Here is a 19352-nt window from a genome sequence, read left to right on the forward strand (position 1 = left end):
ACTGTTGGCTGCCACTTCCCCAGGGCTCAGGGAGGGCCGGTGGCTGCCACCTCCTTCCCAGCTCACCGGGACTTGGTGAAGCCGGGAGGAGCCGCCCCTCCCCACATATCTCTCTGTCCCATATTTGGGACAGGGAGATATGGTTGCCCTATTTAAACATTGAACACTTTTTTCATAAAGCTAGTGTTTATTTTAACAAACCCAATGCACACGGGAGCCAGAGATCAGACATGTCACCAGCTACGCATTTGTCAGCATAGAGTTGTGACGTAGGGGCCTTGGCAAGAGCTAGCAAGTGGCTGTCAGTGTCATATAGGCTATCAGAAATATTCATGCAATGAAGAGTGTGAGGAAGGCTCTTACTTCCCCAGGAGGGTGGTGAAGCACTGGAATGTGTTACCTAGAGAGGTGGTGGAATCTCCACCCCTAGAGGTTCATAAGTCCCAGTTTTACAAAGTCCTGGCTGGGATGACTAATTAGGGTTGATCCTGCTGTGGGCAGGGAGCTGGGCTCAGTGACCTCCTGAGGTCCCTTCCAGCCTTAGGGTTCTATGATGCTAAGGCTCCCTGCTCTACGTAGAAATCTCAGTTCACCCCAGTCTGACTCTGCACCAACTCAAACACTGGCTGAGGGCCTTAACTGCCGCTCTAATTTCCAAAGCCTAAGCCACCATGCTGTGGGGAGGAGCTAATAGGTGGAAGGAGCTTCTGGGGTCTTGTGATTTGTCGCACGTGGTCCCCCACAATCAGAAGACTTCTCCTGTATTATGAAGCAAAGCCGTTAGATTGTGGTTTAAAGCCACATCCAGTGCTGGAGGGCGCAGAGCAGGAGGCCAAGGGAAGTGCAGGCGGAATCAACCTGCATTCCTCCCGGGGAGTGGAGTAAGGCTCAGAAGCAGCTCTCCTACCCTAAGAGAAAGTGCAGCGGGCACTGCCGTTGGTGCCTTGCCAGCTCTGCCGGCCCATGCCACCCTTACTCTGCTCCTCCCAGGTGCTCTGGCTCCAGTAGCAGAACCAGCTGTGCACAGAATGTGTTTCCTTCCATTGCACTGAGCTGCTCCCCATATGGCAGAAGCTCCTTGGGCACCAGCTTTCTTATGCCCTGCACACTCCAAAACGAAACAAACAAAAAAGACCCCACAAAAACATACACACAAACCCCACCTCCCACCCACGCAAGCACACACCTGGGCTATATCTGGTGATTCTGTACTACAAATAGGCTGCCTCCGAGCTCTCAGTGCATTGATTCATCAGATTTGTGCTAAATTTATCTGTTGCTGTTGTCCTCTCATGACCTTGTGTTCTGTCGTAGAACAGGTGTGTTGCTGCTATAGGAATCTTTTCCCTGAATGCAGGTAGGAGAATGTGAAGGATCTTGTGTCATCCAGCCTGGTGACTGGGAGTCTTGGTGGATGGATGCACCCCTCGGGATTAGGTTGATTAGTCACAGGATTGCTACAAAGGGGAGATTCGTTACCATGTGCAAAGAAGGATCCAACTCCCTTTGCACTGCTGCATCTCATGCAAAGATCTGTGTATGATAAGCCTGCTTGGGTAGTTGGGAGAAATTCCAGAGAATCAGATGAAACTTACAGCAGTTTTTCCACTACTTTGACAGTCCTGTTGTACATATTGGTAGGTTCCCGCTGCTAGGTGGGAGATTGGAGTTCAACAACAGGAATTCCCCAAGATCATGCAACAAGTCAGTGACACTTTCAGAGCTGGGAATAGAAGCTGCAGGCCAGGAGCAAGGGATCCCAATCTTAACAATTTGTCCTGGCAGCCAGTGTCAACCCCAGTCCTCTTTTGTGCTGATACAGCGCAGCTGACATCAGCCAAGCCTAGTGCCAGTGTGACTAGGAGAAGAACTTGGCTTGTAGATTGAAGGTGGCGTGTGGGCAGTAGACGAGGACCGGTCAGGATTATTTGAGAAGAGTGAGGTCCCAGTAGTGTAGCTAACTTTGGCAGAAAGTAAAATGTTGGAGCTTCAAAATTCCACCTTTATCGCACTGCCATTTCCTGCAAGGGGGAATCCACTGAAAACCACTCCTTGTAAAGAAAGGCGTTTGCCTTCATGCTGGGCATGCTCAATTGGAAAGTTTCCTTTTGGATCAGTTCACACCTTACATTTTCAGTTGCAGTTTTGAGAGGTTCGCACTTCAGTCGCGTTAACAGCACTTTTATTATGCTCATTGTGAATCATTTTAAAATATCTTCACTGCTTGGCTGTGTAAATATGAATGGGATAACCACCATTTTCCAGCAAAACATCCTTCTGTGTGAGTGCCATGCAACCAGTACTATGTGAACAGCAGTTTATAGACATGAAGTAGTAAAGATTTACCCAGAGTGAATGTTGTGAAAGTCACAAAGGGATTAGTGGTTGGTCCTTGTTGCTCAGATTTGCTTAAAATTAGGTTCCTAGCTTCATACTAGATCAGAATCCTGATTTCTGAAAGTGCTAAGCAACCGGCACATTCCTTTGTCTCTCAGTTTTTCAGTCTGTGAAGTGGGGTTAGTGATACTCCTAGGTAAAGTGCTTTGAGATCTATGGCTTTATCTCTAAATCTGTCTGGTTTTAGCAAAGGAAATGGGGTCTTTTTTCTGATTACAAAGGGAAGAAAATACTCTTCGACTTCATTGGTTTTAAGGAAGTTGTTTGTATGGTGCACTAAGGTTCTACTTGTGTTTCTTATCATGGCACTGTTGGAGGGCTTTTCTCAGAGCAAGCTACCATAATTAATAAAACATGACACCTGGCAGGGGGTCTGGGGTGTAGATTTCCTAGTCCAGGAGTTATACGCAACTGTTTCATAGAGAGTCTGGGTATCATTACATCTCTAGTAAGCCTTTGAGCATCAGTGGGGTAGAGGAAGACTAGACGGCTCTGGGGAAGAGCTGATGGACTGTTGAGCCTTTCACCTCTGATCATTCTTGAGCAAATGTTACCATCGGCTAGCTTCTTTGTGGTTTATAGCAAGCAGGCCTCAGGCCACTACCTGTTTAGCAGCTCTGCACACACCAAAAACACCACCCCGTTGAGCATTGTTGCCTACATGGATGGCCTCAGTACAGAGACCAAGAATGGAAGTGGAGTGGGACCTGCACGCCCCATCTCCAACACAAAGTGAATCTGTCCAAGCTTGGCTTAGTGTGCATAGGTTAGCACTGCTGCTGCCTCTGTTGTATCCACTGCATGGAGAAACTTTCCTGAGCACTAACCCACTTAGCGGTTGCCTTAAAAAAAAAAAAAAGGCAACAACAAAAACAAAGAAAGGGAAGTCTTTGAAGAAAAGGCCAGCGTTTTGGAAGAGGCGTTCTGGGAGGTGTCATGAATTAATACCAAGGAAGTAGTTAATTCTGGGCGTTGCATTCATTCGGAGAACATTTATTTTCTCCCCTGAGATGGCTGTAGTTGTTTCCATTTACCAGTGTCATTTCTGAATCGTGGAAAGCAAGAGGGAGGAGGAGCTGGTTCTTGGCCGGTGTTGAACTAGATGCCTCAGTATTGCATTGAATCACGTTTCCATGGGGCAGTTCCAGTTTATTAATTCATAGGAAGGTCTTGGGACAGAACTGGGTTTAGGGCATCACCTCCCATGCTCCCAAATAGCAATTTGAGAGGTAGGAAAATCCATCCATAAGCTTCTGAAAGAGGGAACTGAAAAGTTTGCTGATAGGCTCAGAGCCAGGGATATATCTGTCATCTGCTGTAAGGTGTAATGTTAACAGAAGGCTTTGTATTGTCTGTGCACGCTCTGCTGGCTCTTACTGAAGACTAGGACACTGTGTGAAATAACAGCCCTCCTAGGCAAAATAGGTCTGAACTTACTACAGTGGAGGTTAATGAGACCACCTGTGGTGTTTTATTGAGGGTTATAAAACAGTCCCCTAATATAAAGGTTCTCCCAGTCTAGAGCAGTCAGGGCCCAGAGTCAATCCTGGTTGAAGCAGCTAGAGTGAAGGTTGCTCCTGGTATTTGGACTGATTGTAGCATACAAATGCAGGTCAGTAGTCATCTTGTATAAAAGCTGTCATGGACTGTCTTTATGGAAAGATGCTGTTCTAGACATCAACATGATATGTTTGGAATATGGTGGGAAACCACACATGGGCCCAAATTTCCAAGTGAGCTCAGCTCCTATTTACGCACCAAAAGATTTGTCCATAGTTTTGAAAGAACTACATTCACTGGGCACATGCTGGGACCTTGGCTCCTGTGAAAATCTGACACCCCACCCCAGGCCCCTGAGCTCTTGAAAACGCATCTCTGAAATCTTCAGAAAGTCCAGCCTCTAGAATAGGTAGGTGCATTATGGCTCCATACTAACAAAGAATTCAAAGCATATGACAAACTTTAACCACAGGAGTAGTTCCTTTAGAGTCAACTGTGTAACTCATTAGTTTGAAGGTATGCACGTGCTAATATGCTTAGGCGGACTGGGGCCATGGTGAGGCTTGTACGTGGACCTTGAAAGCATCTGATCATAGCCTCTGCTGGGGGAATGATGATAAAGTTGATGGATGTTTGGTACAGGTTAAACCTCTCTAGTCTGGCACTCTCTGGTCTGGCAACATCCATGGTCTGGCAAGATTTTAGTTAGCCAGATGTCCCCTCACATGTGTATGGCCAAGTTTTCCATGTCCCATAAAGTTTGTTCACAGCCACTAGTCCTGGCTCTCAGTGTTCTCTGCCGTTAGTTATCTCTAATTTACTCCTAAATGTCTTCTAAGGGCCCAGTTAATAGTGGAAGTGTTGGTAATATTGCTAGACAACACTGACCTCCTGTGGGTCTGCAAATTCTCTGGGTCAACGCCAGTCAGGTCCCGAGGATGCTGGACTAGCAAGGTTCAGCCTGTACTGGGTTATTCTTGTATTCTTTCTTTAGAGGTTGTTACAAAGCTGTTGGACATGTGTATATCTGGGAGTCTTTTCAGTGGTGGGAAAAGAACGCATCAGAAAGGAAAGTATCTGGACCACATGGACTATTCTGCCCACATACAGAGGTTCCTTGGCACAGAATTGCATGGAGCTGGTGTGTGATGATTGACCGCTGAGCTGCTAGCATAGGAGGGGTAATGGAAACAAAACCAGAGGCAGGAAAAGAAGTAGCCGTAGTTCTGTGTGTTACAGCTTTCCTGGGCTACAGAGCTGTCCATTGGCAGCTGTAGCAAGATCGTTGTCGTAAAGCAGAGCCATCCTTCATAGAATCATAGAACACTAGGAGTGGAAGGGACCTTGAGAGGCCATCGAGTCCAACCCCCTGCCCCAATGGCAGGACCAAGTACTGTCTAAACCATCCCTGACAGACATCTATCTAACCTGTCCTTGGGGCTGCTCTGATGTACACCAGGGGCTGCTCTGGCCCCTGAGCAAAGACAGGACCTGGGTGGTGCAAACCTGGCTGAAAGCCCTCTTTCCCTCTGCACGTCCTGAGTTGTGCCCTCTGTGCAGCACCTGCTGAGAATCACAACATAAAATCCCACCCCCACAGTGCGCTATCCCCTCCTGAACCAAGGCTGCAGAGAGTGCCCTGCATCTGCTCTTTGCGTCGCTTTCAGTTTAGGGTAAGTGGGTATGGAGTGTGGAGAATGAGAGGCACTTGCCAATTAAAATAGCTTCTCCTCTGTCACATTTCACACGATACGGGAGCAGGAGAGAGCCCCCGCTCCCCTGTGACCCCTCCCCAGTTTGTTCAGCTTGCTGGGGAGGGAGATCTGGTTCTTGCAAGGAGGCAATGTCACATTTCACGCTGTTTAGACAGGCTAAACCTTTCCTCCCTGTAATTGGGTGATTGAGTCCGTGTGCTTTCCCAGATATTAATCTGGGTGCCCTGGGGGCGGTCAGATTAGGTTCTGGAGACATAATAGGAAATACTGCTGGGGCAAGTTTGGGTTATGGGGGAATGAATGGATATTCTGTAGCATTCCCCTGATGCCTTTCCCAGTCGGGGGCCCTGCACTGTGGGGTCAGGGACAGGTCTTTCCATAGAATCAATTTGACTTTCACCTGTGTTGAGAGAACCTCTCCCTGGTCCTGTTCAGCTCATGTAACCGTGCCCTTCCACTGCATCTAACTGTGATCCCTTCCTTGGAACTGACTCACTGCCCTCCCCTTGGTGCAGAGCGGGAGTTGCCTGGGTTTGTATTTCAAATGGGCACCACATCGCCAGCCCCCCCTTTGACAAGAGAATGCCCCAGGGCCTCCTACGCAGGGGCAGCCTTGCTCAGAGACAGGGTAAGTGAAAGCAATGAAATTCTCCTCTTACAAACAAGCCCCTGCCTTGCCCAGTCTCCCCCAGCTCAGCTGGGTTTGTGTTGCCAAACAGAGGGATAAAAGGAAGGAGTATGTTTCTCCTTTACATGGAGAACAAGAGGCTCCGTGTCCACAAAGTTCCAGCTTACCAGCCCATAGGCATGTGTGTCCGGGACCTAATTCAGGACATTTAACCTCCTACTTAAGTCCCTTCCTGTTGAGTTGCTCACCCCAAACCAGGGCTGCCCCAGGAGGAGGAACCAGGGTGCAGTGTGGACTCTGTAAAGGATGAAGCTCTGCTGGAGAGGAGCAGGTGGAGCTAGTGAAAAGCCGTGGAGCTGAGGGCAGAGAGGGGCAGTAGGAGTTCTGTAGTTTCTCAGTCTGAGACTAGGAAGAGCAGGCGGCTAAGCCCAGAGGCCAGGTTGGATGGAAAGGGAGCTGGAGCCTGAGAGAATCAAGCAGCAATGTGTGGGACAGCATACGCCTTAGTCCTGGTTGTAGGGTCCCTGTGATGGAACCAGGAGAAGAGGGAGGGCCTGGGGCAGTGGGGAGTGAGAGAGGAGTGAGATGGGAGCCCTGGTCATGGATCAGGAACCAGCTGTGCTAGATGTGGTACCAGCATGGAATAGAAAGACAACCCCTGCCTCAGAGAGCTTACAGTCTAAGGCTAAGTCTACACTAGAGCTGGAGACGTACTCCTGAGCTTGAGACCACATACTCCCACTAGTGCTTTAAATGCAGCAGTGCAGCCACGGCCGCACATGTGATGGGCCTGGCCAGCTGCCCAGAGTACATACCTTGGCTTTCAGACAGACTCAGGGTGACTAGCCCCTCTTGTGGCTGGGGCAGTTGCAGCCACACTTCAGTTATCAGCACCTGACCTCAGTCAGAGTTAGGAGTAGTCTGCCCAAGCTGGAACTCCAGCTGTAGTGTAGATATACCCTGAACCTCATCTGCTAGCTGCTTTCTCCCTAGAATAGACATGGGGGAGACCCATAACTTTGTGTTGTAACCTAGTTCTCTTGCCTGGGCCAGAATGCTACTTTCCATCACCTTTTCAGTTGTTTTAGTGCATTTTCTGATGGGAGAGAAAGCACGGACGGAAAATGCATGTGGAACCTGCCCTGACACACACAAAATCCTGTTCCCCCAGAGACTTGGGTGAGAGATTTGTTGGGGAAGAAGGGAGAATTAAAATAAATTAATAATTAATGCTAATAAAAGGGAACAAGGCATCGTCCAGGGAGTGAGGCAGCACAGCAGGTTGAGTTAGATGCTTTCCTGTGGGAGTTGGATCCCATTAAAAGCTGCTGACTTAGAAGTGTGTGAAGCAGGATCTATGTTCCAGCCGCCCCGGAGCAGAGCCCCGGCTGGGGAGGAGAGAGCTGATGGGAAGCTGGCACATGCCTTGTAGTAGCACAGCCTGCTCTCCTCTCCCCCAGCTTGTTCTGATTGCAATCTCAGGCGCCTGGCTGAAGAATGGCCATTCTTGGTATTGCATTGCCCATTCATCCAATTGTCTTGCTCTTACCCTCTCTGCGTCTTTCTGGAGTCGGGGAGGCAAGGTGATGTGAAGAACTTGTTGTAGGATTTAGTTTGCCATAATCCTGACGCACAGCCCCCTCCTAGTTCAGTCCTGCGACCGCTCTCTCCCAGCGCTCCTCATTCCTGACTCCCTACCACCACCCACCCTGCTGTGCTTGTCCAGAGCCTGCAACATCCCACTTGGCATCTGCTGCTCCTCACAGCTCACCTCCAGACTTCATCCCTGAAAAGCAGCTAGTGCTGCAGTACAGGTCCAAAGTTTTACTTGGTGAGCAGGATGAAAGAGGACAAAAAGGAGTTAAAACCTCTCCCAACTCATGCATTCTCTGAGAGCCTCCACCTCTCCACCCACTTGCTAGAGCTCCCTTTGCATCCCAAAGATGATTTCCTCTTTTTTCTTTCTTTTGTTTTGTTTTAACTTAGTGTTGTGGCAATATTACAGCAAAATGTTAAACCTGCTACACTGCACATTACTTGTTACTTCTTCAGATCAAAACAATTCAAAGAGCCTGGCTAAAGCTGCTGGCTGGCTTGCTGAAATTTAAGGAATTAATATCCCTGGAAAGGTCAAAACAAATTGTTGTCAGCGGCGTACATGCAAACAGATAAAGGAACCTTTAAACTAGTCAGGGAATAAATATTGTGGAGAAGCATCGTGACAGGCTTGGAGGAATGGAACAAATGTGATGTTTCTTGGCTGGCTAGGGTAGCCTCAGTAAAGATGGATTGCATACCCTCCCGAGGTTGTTGTCTTTGTTTCAGTGCAGCCCCGTTGGTAGCCCTGGCTTGCCATTAAAAGAAGGGCAGGGTGCATTATTCAGATGCCTGCTCATGCATTCATGCAATAGTGGACATTCCCATACTTCCGAGAATGGGGTAAGCCTGCTCCCACAGCCGTGGACTCACACACAGGGCTGTTCCTAGCAATTCAGATGCCCTACACCAGTGTTTTCCAATGTTATTTGGCCACAGAACCCTTTTAAACTCGAAAGGATTTTACGGAACCCCATTCCCAGGCTCCACCCCCATCGGCTCCCAAACCTGCCGCCCCTCTCCAGGCTTTACCCACCTCAGTCTTGAGCCCCCAAATCTTCCCCCTCAACCCCAAGTTTTACCCCCATCCCACAAACCTGCCCCCATCCGAGGGTTAACCCACCTCAGCCCCAAATTGTCCCCCAGAACTAACCCGTCTGTGCCACTGGCTGGGGAGCTTACACCAGGCGGCCACATGCACCCAGCAGAAGGAAGGCGGGCAAGGAGGTGTTTTACTGGTGGGCGGCAGACCACGGAAGGGGTGTGGCTGCTCGGGTAGCAGTGGCTCTCTGCAGCTCCCTGCCCTACTGCCTCTGAATTTATGTAACTAAATTCAGTTGGTTTAACAGCCGGATCCCTCCTGCCAGCTAGTAAACCAATTACGTTTAGTTCTACTGTGTCAGCGGTGGCAGAGCAGGGAGCCACAGAGGAGTCAGCCCTTGTAATGGAATTCTCTCCCGGAACCTTATTTTCATTTGGCAGAACCCCTGGGTTCCTTCCGCGGAACCCCATGTGGGAACCACTGCTCTGCACAGCCATGCCGGGGCAGGGAGGACTTCCCTCAAGGGCTGCTGAGGTCAGGAGAAGGGGCTGTTTCAGAGCTGCAGGGGCAGAAGTAGGAGCTGGGCAGGCAGGTATAGCAGTCTGGCCTGGCCACCACACTCACCAGTTGCAGGAAGAGGCAGAGCAGGGGTGGAGTAGGAGTGGGGCGGAGCTGGGGGGTATCCTAGGCTCTGCACCCCACTAAGAACAGCCCTGCTGTTCGCAGCCCATGGGCAGGTCAGGCAGGAGCCGGGGCTGGTCACAGGAGCCCACGATGCTTCATGTTGCAGCACGCAGCTGTCTAGGACACCATAAAATGTGGGGCAGTTTTATGGTCCCCATTTCCTGGTGTCCTCAGCAGTTGCGTATATTGTGTATTGGTAGGGGTGGAGCTGCTCAATCTCCCAGTGTGTATATGGTTCTGCCACCGTCATTTCAAAGAGCATGACCCCCCACCCCGCTGGTGTGCAATGGGTCAGCACTGCGCCGGTGGGGGCAGAGCCACATGCTCTTCCAGATGGCACCGCCTCCCGCATCTGCAATTGGACAAATTCACATCTGGTTTTCAGTCTGTTCCAGGCAGGGGGTACTCCACTCGAACAGAGGACAGTCCGGTACCAAGCCTGGACGGTAGGATCCCCAGGTCCCATTACAATTCATAGAGACGTGCAAGAAGTGAAGGGTGAGCACTAACATTCTGTGTGGGCTGTCTTCCTGTGGACTGACTTATTATTACTAGACGATTTACCTGGCATTGCTCGGGTTCCTCAGGACTGGGATTGTGTGGGGTGCAGGAGTCAGGGGGGAGGGTTGGGAGGACAGGGGTGGGCAGTGTAGGAGTCGGCACAGGAGTGAGGGCAGGGGATTGGGAAATGTGGGCAGTGGGCTCATGGAAGGGGATGTCATCAGCCGGCAGCTGCTCCCTGGAGTGGGCCTGCAATGGCAAGGACCACACTGCCCAGCCAGTGGTGTTGCTCCCTGGTGCTGGCCTGTGGTGGCAGGGGGCTGCGCTGTGCAACCAGTGGTTGTCCCTGGGCTCTGTGGGACTGCTGGGGGTGTACTTGCTTGCTGCCCTTCTGTGGTCACCCTGCTACTGGACCCCTCCCTTTCCTTTTGAGGAGAAACAATCACATTCCACGCACGTCTCTTTGTCCTGGCACCACCAACCCGTGATCTTGCTTTAAGCGCTGTCAGGAGGAAGCTGCACACCAAATTTGGTGGTCCTAGCTCTCCCTGTTTAGGAAGCGTTCTTGAACGAACGGACTCACCGACAGATGGACGGACACACTGACAGACCGATCCATGAACTCTGTGAAATACCTAGTCAATTCTGGGCCACAAGTAACAGATGTGATTAACTGAGTTAACCACAGAGCCACCCAAACACATTCACTGACCCCACACCTGGCTCTAAATAGAGACAACTGTGCCCTTATTTGGCCCTCATGCCGTGCACTGAATTCTCACTGACTGGATCAGAGAGTTTAGAGAAAGAGGAGCCGCTTCTTAGTGTTGGGTGCCAGGATCTCTGGGCATTAGAAATATGCCAGGAAAAAAGCCCCCTTCCGCAGTGGGGTGGAGGGATATTTGGGAGGGACAATCTGAAGAAGTGGGTCTTACCCGCGAAAGCTCATTACCCAATAAATGTGTTAGTCTTTAAGGTGCTCCAGGACTGCTTGTTGTTTGGGGCAGACAGGCACCAAGGCAGCCCTCTCCCACTGTAGACTAGAGAGAGCTAGAGAGGGCACTGTGGAATACGTCACCCTGCCAGATAGGCTGTTTCTCTCTGTCTGCAATGTGCACAGTGCTTTCATTCTTTATTAGCCGGGGGCAGGGGGAGTGAGTCTGGCGAAAGCAAGTGTCTGCAGGCAGCATGCATGTCTGGGCTTGTCAGGAACATGCCTGGCCAGGGAGACTGATTTAGCAGCCTGTGTTGGAGAAGAGGCACAGGGCAAGAGACAGCAGGGAGACAGCTGGGTTACTTTGGATAGAAGCAGGGAACCAGACTGCCCAAGCACCAGGTAGTACAAGAGCTCTTCTCTCTGACAAGCTGAGCACAGTGATGGTGCTCCTGGGTGCCTGCCTCTATGCTGCACATGCACTCAGGTGGTGCTTTCAGCAATACCACACAAGGCATCAGCATGGGCAGGGTCTGTCAGCTCCATCTGGCTGTCGGACCATTGGCTGCCATTGCGCAGCAGTGGAATGGGAACTGTGCCTGCCTGGCTACCTGTCCATGTTCCATAGCAGCCCCCAGTAAGCAATGTATTGTCAGCCTTCTGTGTCACAGAGGGAGAGCAAGCAGTGGCCACTGATGGTATAGAGGAACCTAACGCATCAGAGGGTAACTGTGCAATATTGCACCTGGGGTGGGGGCAGGCCTTCGTGCCCCCTGCTCCTTGACAGCATGTGGTCAGATTCTCTGTTTCTACTAATGTGAGCCATAAACTGATCCAGCCCTTTCTATAATCCTGTTAGAGGCTTTGGCTTTTGTCCTGTGGCTCCCGGGGGCCCTAATTACAGATGCCTGTGGATGTGATGAATGGCTCAGTTCCTTTCAAGTGGCATCAGTTTTTAGGACAGCCCCCGACTCTCCATGATAATTTATGGAAAGGGGAACTAGCCCAGTTAAACAGCCAACAGCTCAGATATGCAGCACTGGCATTTTGCCTTCACCTGGCCATTCTGCGTCCGATCCATTCGCTCGCTCATCTCCTCTCTGCCTTTTATCCTTCAGTTATCAAGAGAACAACCCTAATTGCTGCTCACTCTAATTTGGCTGCACTGTAACCCATAAATCACTCTGACGGGTGAAGTATTTTCATGCTCCATAACAAAGGAAGTGAGATTTTTCTCCTATACTGCATATTTTACCAGGGACTCATTCTATCAAGGCCACTTTGAAACCATGACTTCATCGGTCGCTCAGACTTCAGCGGCATCACCAGTTATATAGGCATGACTGGAATCCTGCATTTAGTAGGATTAATTTATTCTCCATCACAGCTCTTGCGCAGTAAGGACAAGGACGTTGAGTGGTGTTACTGACTTGCATTGGCTCAGCTACGTAAGCATGACTTCGTGCCTCATTACTGAGCCCAAGAAATTTTTGTTGCACGCTGAAACTCCCCTGAATGAACATGAATAATGTTATGTGTCAGGTGAAAGTGCTTTCAGTGCGCTGGAGATAGTTTCGCTATTCCAGGGAACATACACCTTGCCTTTACAACCTCTGCTTTTTGGTTTCTGAGAGCCATTTTTATTCATCATGGGGCATGTGCCCCTGCGTGGGATGGGGAGTCCTGCTGGCTTGGACAGTGGGGGTCCAGGTGCAGCAGTATCACCCCGCTAGGGAATGGCTAAGTGCAGGGGTTTTAGTTGTGCCCTCACAGGTGCTAGACGCATAAGGTGGGGGCTCACCTGCCCTGGCCATATTGCTGTGTGGGAGAGGCACTGTGGCCAGAGTTTGCATGTATATAAATTATATTCTTGTGGGGGTTCAGGCTGGGAAGAAAGACCTCCCAGTGTAGAAAAGTCTGAGAACTACTGACGTTGTGGCAGAAATCTCTCCCAGCAGGAGTCTCTGTGGGGGACTGTGTAGTATGGTTAACACAGGCTCATCCTCAGGTGGGTTTCAGATTTGAGGGTCAAATGTTTGGCTAGAAATAGAAATAATTAATATCCATTGCCAGAACCACGTCCCATCCTCGACTCAGCCCCTTTACTCCCTGGGTAGAATTGAAATGGCTTCAGCCTCGTCAGCAGTTCTGCCTCCGGTGCTGCCTACAGGACAGTTGTCCTGTGCCGTGCAACGTCCTGCTGGCCCCAGTCGCTGCCCGGAGGGGAGCTTGCAACAGTTCAGCAAGTGGGGTCATCAGTCAGCATGCCGTGTTCTTCTCAGCACCAGGGGACGGCCTGGCTTGGGCCTGAAGGAATGTGGCAGAGACCCTGCGGCCGGGGGTATTCATCCTTGAGCCGATTCTAGAGTAAAGCCCACACAGAGCACACCAGCAGTGGCTCACTAGTTGACTCAGAGCACTGAATTCAGAGCTCTTCTGTGCAGCCTTGGTTTCGTGAAAAGGGGCCTCTGGGGGCTGGGGGCCGGGGAGAAGGTGAATGGAAGAGGCTTGACAAGGAGCGGGGGCGGGAGGGCCGGTAACTCCAGTGCTTCCCGACAGAGGGGGCTCCTAGCCCATCCAAGGGCCTGCGGGAAGGAAAGCGCATCGAGAAAGCTGCAGAGGCTGCCAGCTGACCTTTCTCAAACAGTTCATGGGTTTCCAGAGCAGCGGAGGTGTCGGCGGTGTAGAGCAGTCACAGCTTCCCAGTCACTAGAGGAGAAGGCGGGGGGCGCTCGAAAGGGGAGGAAAAAGGCTCAGTCCTGGATGGGTGGAAACCTTGCAACCTATTAACTGTTTCTCAGCAGGCACAGGAGAGGGGAAGCAAATAAGGGGATGCTTTCTGCCTTCCTCCTCTGAGTCTTGCCCTTGGGGCCTGCTCTCTCTTTTTCTGCCTTTTTTCCTTGCAGTTGTTTGCATCCCAGGCCCTGCCACCAGAGCAACATTGAAATGTAGGTAGCAGCCGCCAGGCTGCAGGTAGAACCTGTTCCTCCCCACCAAGCAGAACAGACCTACACAGAGCGACATGCTGGCCGAGCATGCACCCACCCACAGATCCCTGTTAGAGCCGGGCTGGGGAGAATATAAATTACTGTATACCGCACCCTTTACGGGAAGCAATTCTAGTCAGCTTCAGCAGAGTTTGCAGCAGTCCGATTTAATTAACAGTCACCAAAATCTTCTGCTTTTCTTCACAACAATTGTTTCAAGTGGGGCCTTTCATTGCTATTGGGTTTATTTATTTTATTTGCACTGTGTTTGCTTTGAGCAGGGGCGGGGTTATGCAGTTACAAGCTAAAGCCAACCTGCTGTCACTCACAAGTAAAATTTAGCGTAAACTGGCCATTGGGTATTGTGAAAGGAACTGTTTCCTTAAACATTTCCATGAAAGCTTGTCAGTCTATAAGCGCTACTGCTAGGTGGATTTAGTCCATTGTACTTGTTTTCAGGACTCCTGGGTTCTTCCTGGCTCTGCCAAGAAATAGTTTTTAACGTGACCTCGGGTATGTCATGTCACGTCTCCATGTGTTAGTTGGCCCGTGTGTAAAATGAAGACAGTAATATCGGCCAGAGCAATGATAAGGCTTAAGTACTGAACTTATAAACTATTTTAAGAACATGGGATGAAAGAAAGTATAGAAAGGCAAGTTAATTTTCCTTAATTTGGCACCAGGAAGGGGAGAGGCTACAAAATGAAGCTATTTGTTGATACCATTATTTTATTACTCAATTACATTTAACCACCAATTTTCAAATCAAAACTGAAACCCAACTCCCCGTGGCTCTGACATTTCTCCCCCCTCTCTCCACAAAAACAGGAATGGCTTCGGTCTTCATGAAAAGGGAAGACTGTTCCATGACATGGCCTTTCTCAGAGACACTGATTCAACCAGCATTCTTCCCTTTCTAGGACTGGAGCTGACAGGGCCCTGCTGAACATTCAGTCTCCCTCGTTTCCACGCTGGTTGGCTGTTCTCTGACTCCCACAATGATTCCTTCACTGTCCACAAGCTCTAATCTGCCACCTCAGATGCAGCTATCCCTACTCCCACCCCAAACCTGTAATAAATCTGTTTGACTAACTGGCATTTTCTGTGGGACATTGTTTAATCAAAAATTCCCAAACAGCTCTAATTATCTCTGTTTCCACTGGCTGGCCAGGATCAATTCCAATCTCCAACAGGTAGATCTTTGAATATATTTAAATATCTCTGTATTTACACCCTGCATACAGGAGCAGAATTTGACCCTCTGTGCTTTATATGCAGTTCCTGACAAATATTCTCCAATGGGAAGGGGTGGAACCTCCATTATTTGGGACATACTAAGCAAGACTACACAAAGCCTTAGAAAATGTACTTTAAAGGACACGTGTACACCGTCAGGGAGATGGACTAGATGTGATTTTTACCTGCCAAGTCGTCTGTAGCACCTATCACTAAAATATCTAAACACTGGTCATCCATAGACTCTAAGCACTTGCCTGTGGAGAGTCTGGATTTCTGTGCATTGGTCTTTAGACTGAAATTCCGACTCTTTGTCCACATGACTCGAAATCTGAAATAAAGGGTAGGGGGAAGATGGAATCGGTCACCTGACATTTCTAAAGTGGGTGGTAACCCTTGAGTCTCACCCCATCGAGCCAGAAGTGTTGGACACTGATGCCAGAAAATGACTAGAGGAATCAGGCCTCTGTAAGAAGCTAAAAAATGCGTTGCGTGTTAAAGCAGAAGGTTTATGGATTAGTCCCTGCCCCTGGCCAATGTGCACTGTCCTGCCTTCCTGGGCTGCAGACCCTTTGCAAGAGGAATCCACGTATGGCATTCCCGAGTTGGTGCATATCACCCCACATGCAGACAACATCACAATGCTCAGGCAGCAGTGAAGACTTCAGGGAAGATTCTGACCCTTCACACGGGGTGAGTTTCACCCCTTGGTCCCTTTTGATTTTCAACTCTGAAACCCACATGCAGCTCAGTCCCTTGCTTACATCCTCTGAAGCAGGACATGCTGCTCACAGCTTGCATCCTACAGTTCGATATCTCAGGGCACTTCTCTTGCTTGACCCCTCAGCATGTGACTTGCACCAGTTTAATCTTCCCTAGGCTCGCCAGGCTTTGACTCAGCGTCAGTCTCTGACTCTGCAGGAGCAGCAACGAAGGGTCCTGTGGCACCTTATAGACTAACAGAAAAGTTTTGAGCATGAGCTGTCGTGAGCAAAGACTCACTTCTTCAGATTTCCATGACCAGCATCTGATGAAGTGAGTCTGTGCTCACGAAAGCTCATGCTCAAAACTTTTCTGTTAGTCTATAAGGTGCCACAGGACCCTTCATTGCTGTTACAGATCCAGACTAACACGGCTACCCCTCCGATATTTGAGTCTGCAGGGACTCCCTGGCTCTTGCTGACATTAACACCCTGCCCTCCCTTTGTTGTTGCTACCCTATCAAGTCTCCTCCTGTCTCAAGACCAATGGCTGTGTGGTTTCCACAGGGGATGTTGCAGTGCCCATTTCCCAGCCCTCCCCTTCACGTGACAGAAACAAGTGGGAGGCGGGCGGCTGCTGCAGGCTGGGAGGCGGGCGGCTGCTGCAGGCTGGGAGGCGGGCGGCTGCTGCAGGCTGGGAGGCGGGCGGCTGCTGCAGGCTGGGAGGCGGGCGGCTGCTGCAGGCTGGGAGGCGGGCGGCTGCTGCAGGCTAGCCGCCGTGCTGATGGTCCATTCAGTTTGCGACTGTTTCTACTGCAATGTCAAATCCTGTGCCAAGGCTTCACTTTGGCCACTGCCACCACATGATATAAGGAGGCTGCTGCAACTGAGCTCCCAGTTAATGCATGTTAAATGGCCATTTTCATAACAGTTTCTTAAACGGACTAAGCAATTCCTCGGGAGGGGAAGTTATGTACCAAGCACTTGTGCCTCTGCACTCAGTGTCACACACATAGGCGCACACATATAGGCGCTCAAAACACCTTCCCAACTACGTTTCGAGAAGGCCACATCCTCTGAGCATGAGCCATGCCCATCCCCCAGGGACGGTCATCAACTGGTTGCTGTCATGTTCTTTCTTGGATGCAATTCTGTTAGATCCCATCACTGCAGCTCTCCAAGGTAAACTCTTCCAAGCCTTTCCTTGCATATGCACGAGGGGGTTGGGGCAGGACAGGACATCTGTGCAAACCCATATTGCAAATCATTCATCAGTGGCAAGGTTCTTCTGACCGGACATTGGTAATGCTGCAGTTTTGCTTGGGTGATTCTCTGTCTGTGATTAGTTGGATAGATTTGTATCAGTGATGGGGTGTTCTGGAGTTTGAGTTACCTGTACTATGCTGCAGCAGAGGATAAAATGTGTATTGTTTTCTCAGCCTATGAATGTCCTACAGTATTAGTAATGAATACAGGTTGAACCTCTCTAATCCAGAACTCTCTTGTCCAGCAAACTCCATAATCTGGCATGAATTAATTAGCTGGGCGACCACTTATCATGGATGTGGCCAATTTTCCTGTGGTCCCATAAAGTTTGTTGACAGCCACCAGTCCTGGCTCGCAGTGTTCTGTGCTGCTATTTAGCTGTAATTTACCCCCAAATGTCTTTTAAGTGCCCAGTAAGCAGTGGAAGTGTTGGTAATATGCTAGAAAATATTGACCCTCCGTTGTTTAGCAAATTCTCTTGTCCAGCACCACCAGTCAGGTCCCGAGGGTGCTGGCCAAGAGCGATTCAACCTGAATCTGAAAAAGGTTGTTTTTACATACCGCATTTTCCCTTTTACCTCCTAATTTCCCCTTGCTATCATTCGTGTGCGCCCAGTAGCCTGTATGAAGCCCCAGCAGAGGCTTAATGGTGGAGCCTAATCTTACAAATGAGTGCCTCCTTCTCGGCTCCTCACCTCTGCTTTTTCTAGAGCAGCCCAGATGCCTAAGGGCTTCCCAGAAAAGGGCAGGGGAAGGGAGGAGGAACTGGACATAACTGGGAGTAAGCAGCAGTCCCATGCTGTGCTGAGTCAGGGAGTGAAGGGTAGTTTGCCATCACCAGATGTCTTGGGACAGGGAAAGGGTCTCACCTCTAGTTGTGTTAGAGTTAATAATGGAGTGGAAGATACTGATGGGGTTGCAATCACAATGATGTCTGAGAAGCTGTGTGCTTTCTGTGTTACTTCTGACTGGAAGCCTCTGGGATGTGATTGCAAATAATATCTAGTTCTTAAATAGTCCTGTTTACTTAGAAAGGAGGTCAGCGCTGTTATCCGCATCCACAGCACTGTGGGAATGGTATTAACTGGGCTGCACTGGCTGAAGTATATCCATCTCGCTTGACATCCCTGCCAAAGATTGCCCAGATTCTTCTGAGTACCACAGTAGAATAGTAGGCAGGCATTGTCGTGGAGCAGAAGCCACTTGCTTAACATAGCCTGTGTGCTGGTGTCCTTGTGATGTTTTGCATTGCCTGTGCACAGCTGGGATCTCTGCATGCAAGGCAATGGCTCTATGCCCTTCTGGAGGTCTGGAAATCGCCCTCTCCCCCTCTACCCCAAACAAAACAAAACAAAAACCACATCCATGTTATTACTCCTTAAGGGCAATTTCTTTGTGGCTGGAAGAGGCCTCATCTTCCCATGGTTCTCCAGAACATGTGCCTATTCAGCAGCTCTGCAAAAACCAAGAGGCCCCGTTTCCAGCCTCTGGTGGTCTTCTGTCTTCCCCCTCAAACTGGGCGCAGATAGTGTGAGAATTCCCTCCCTCCTGGCAAACTACAGTAAATCCTGAGGGTGACTGGTGAAGAGACCCAGGTGCTGGGAGAGATGCAGGTTGCTCCACATACAGGAGTTGCTTCACCCATCACAGCGGTGCTACCTCTGCTAGAGAAGAGTTGAGGACAGAAGTCCCACATCAGCATGGTCCAGTGAACTAACCTGTATATAGCGTAGAGAAAGTCACTTCCCACCTTCCTTTCTCTCCTTAGTTAAGTAGATGGCATACTCTTTGGGGCAGGCATGGGGTGTGTTTATACAGAGCCAAACACCCTGGGGCTGTGATCTCAGCTGGAGCTTTTAGGACAGAGGTAGTCAATTATTTTTTGCCAGTGTGTAAATTTCTTGGTCAAGGCCCAGACTCCAGAGAAAATCATTATACATGTAACAGAAGTGATAAAATGTAAATGAAAAGATTCTGGGATCTGTTCAAAAGCATCTGGTGGTCCGGATTTGGCCCGGGGCCTGCCTATTGCCTACCCCTGCTCTAGGAACGACCAGAAGCTGGAACGATAAAATATAGCTGCACATCACAATATCATGTTACATGAGACTGATCTTTCCAAACAAGAAGAGATAGGTCTGTGTCTCTGTTCAGGAGCCAGATTG

At 49.8% G+C, this 19352-nt stretch overlaps 1 protein-coding gene across 2 annotated transcripts in view; it reads left to right on the forward strand.

The window, feature by feature from the left end:
• The window catches only part of ASTN2 (astrotactin 2), a 708908-nt gene that overhangs the window by 561348 nt on the left and 128208 nt on the right, over positions 1-19352 (forward strand). The gene's annotated exons all lie outside the window — the stretch shown is intronic.

This window comes from Carettochelys insculpta, chromosome 21 (assembly GCF_033958435.1).
Source record: "Carettochelys insculpta isolate YL-2023 chromosome 21, ASM3395843v1, whole genome shotgun sequence".
NCBI lineage: Eukaryota > Metazoa > Chordata > Testudines > Carettochelyidae > Carettochelys > Carettochelys insculpta.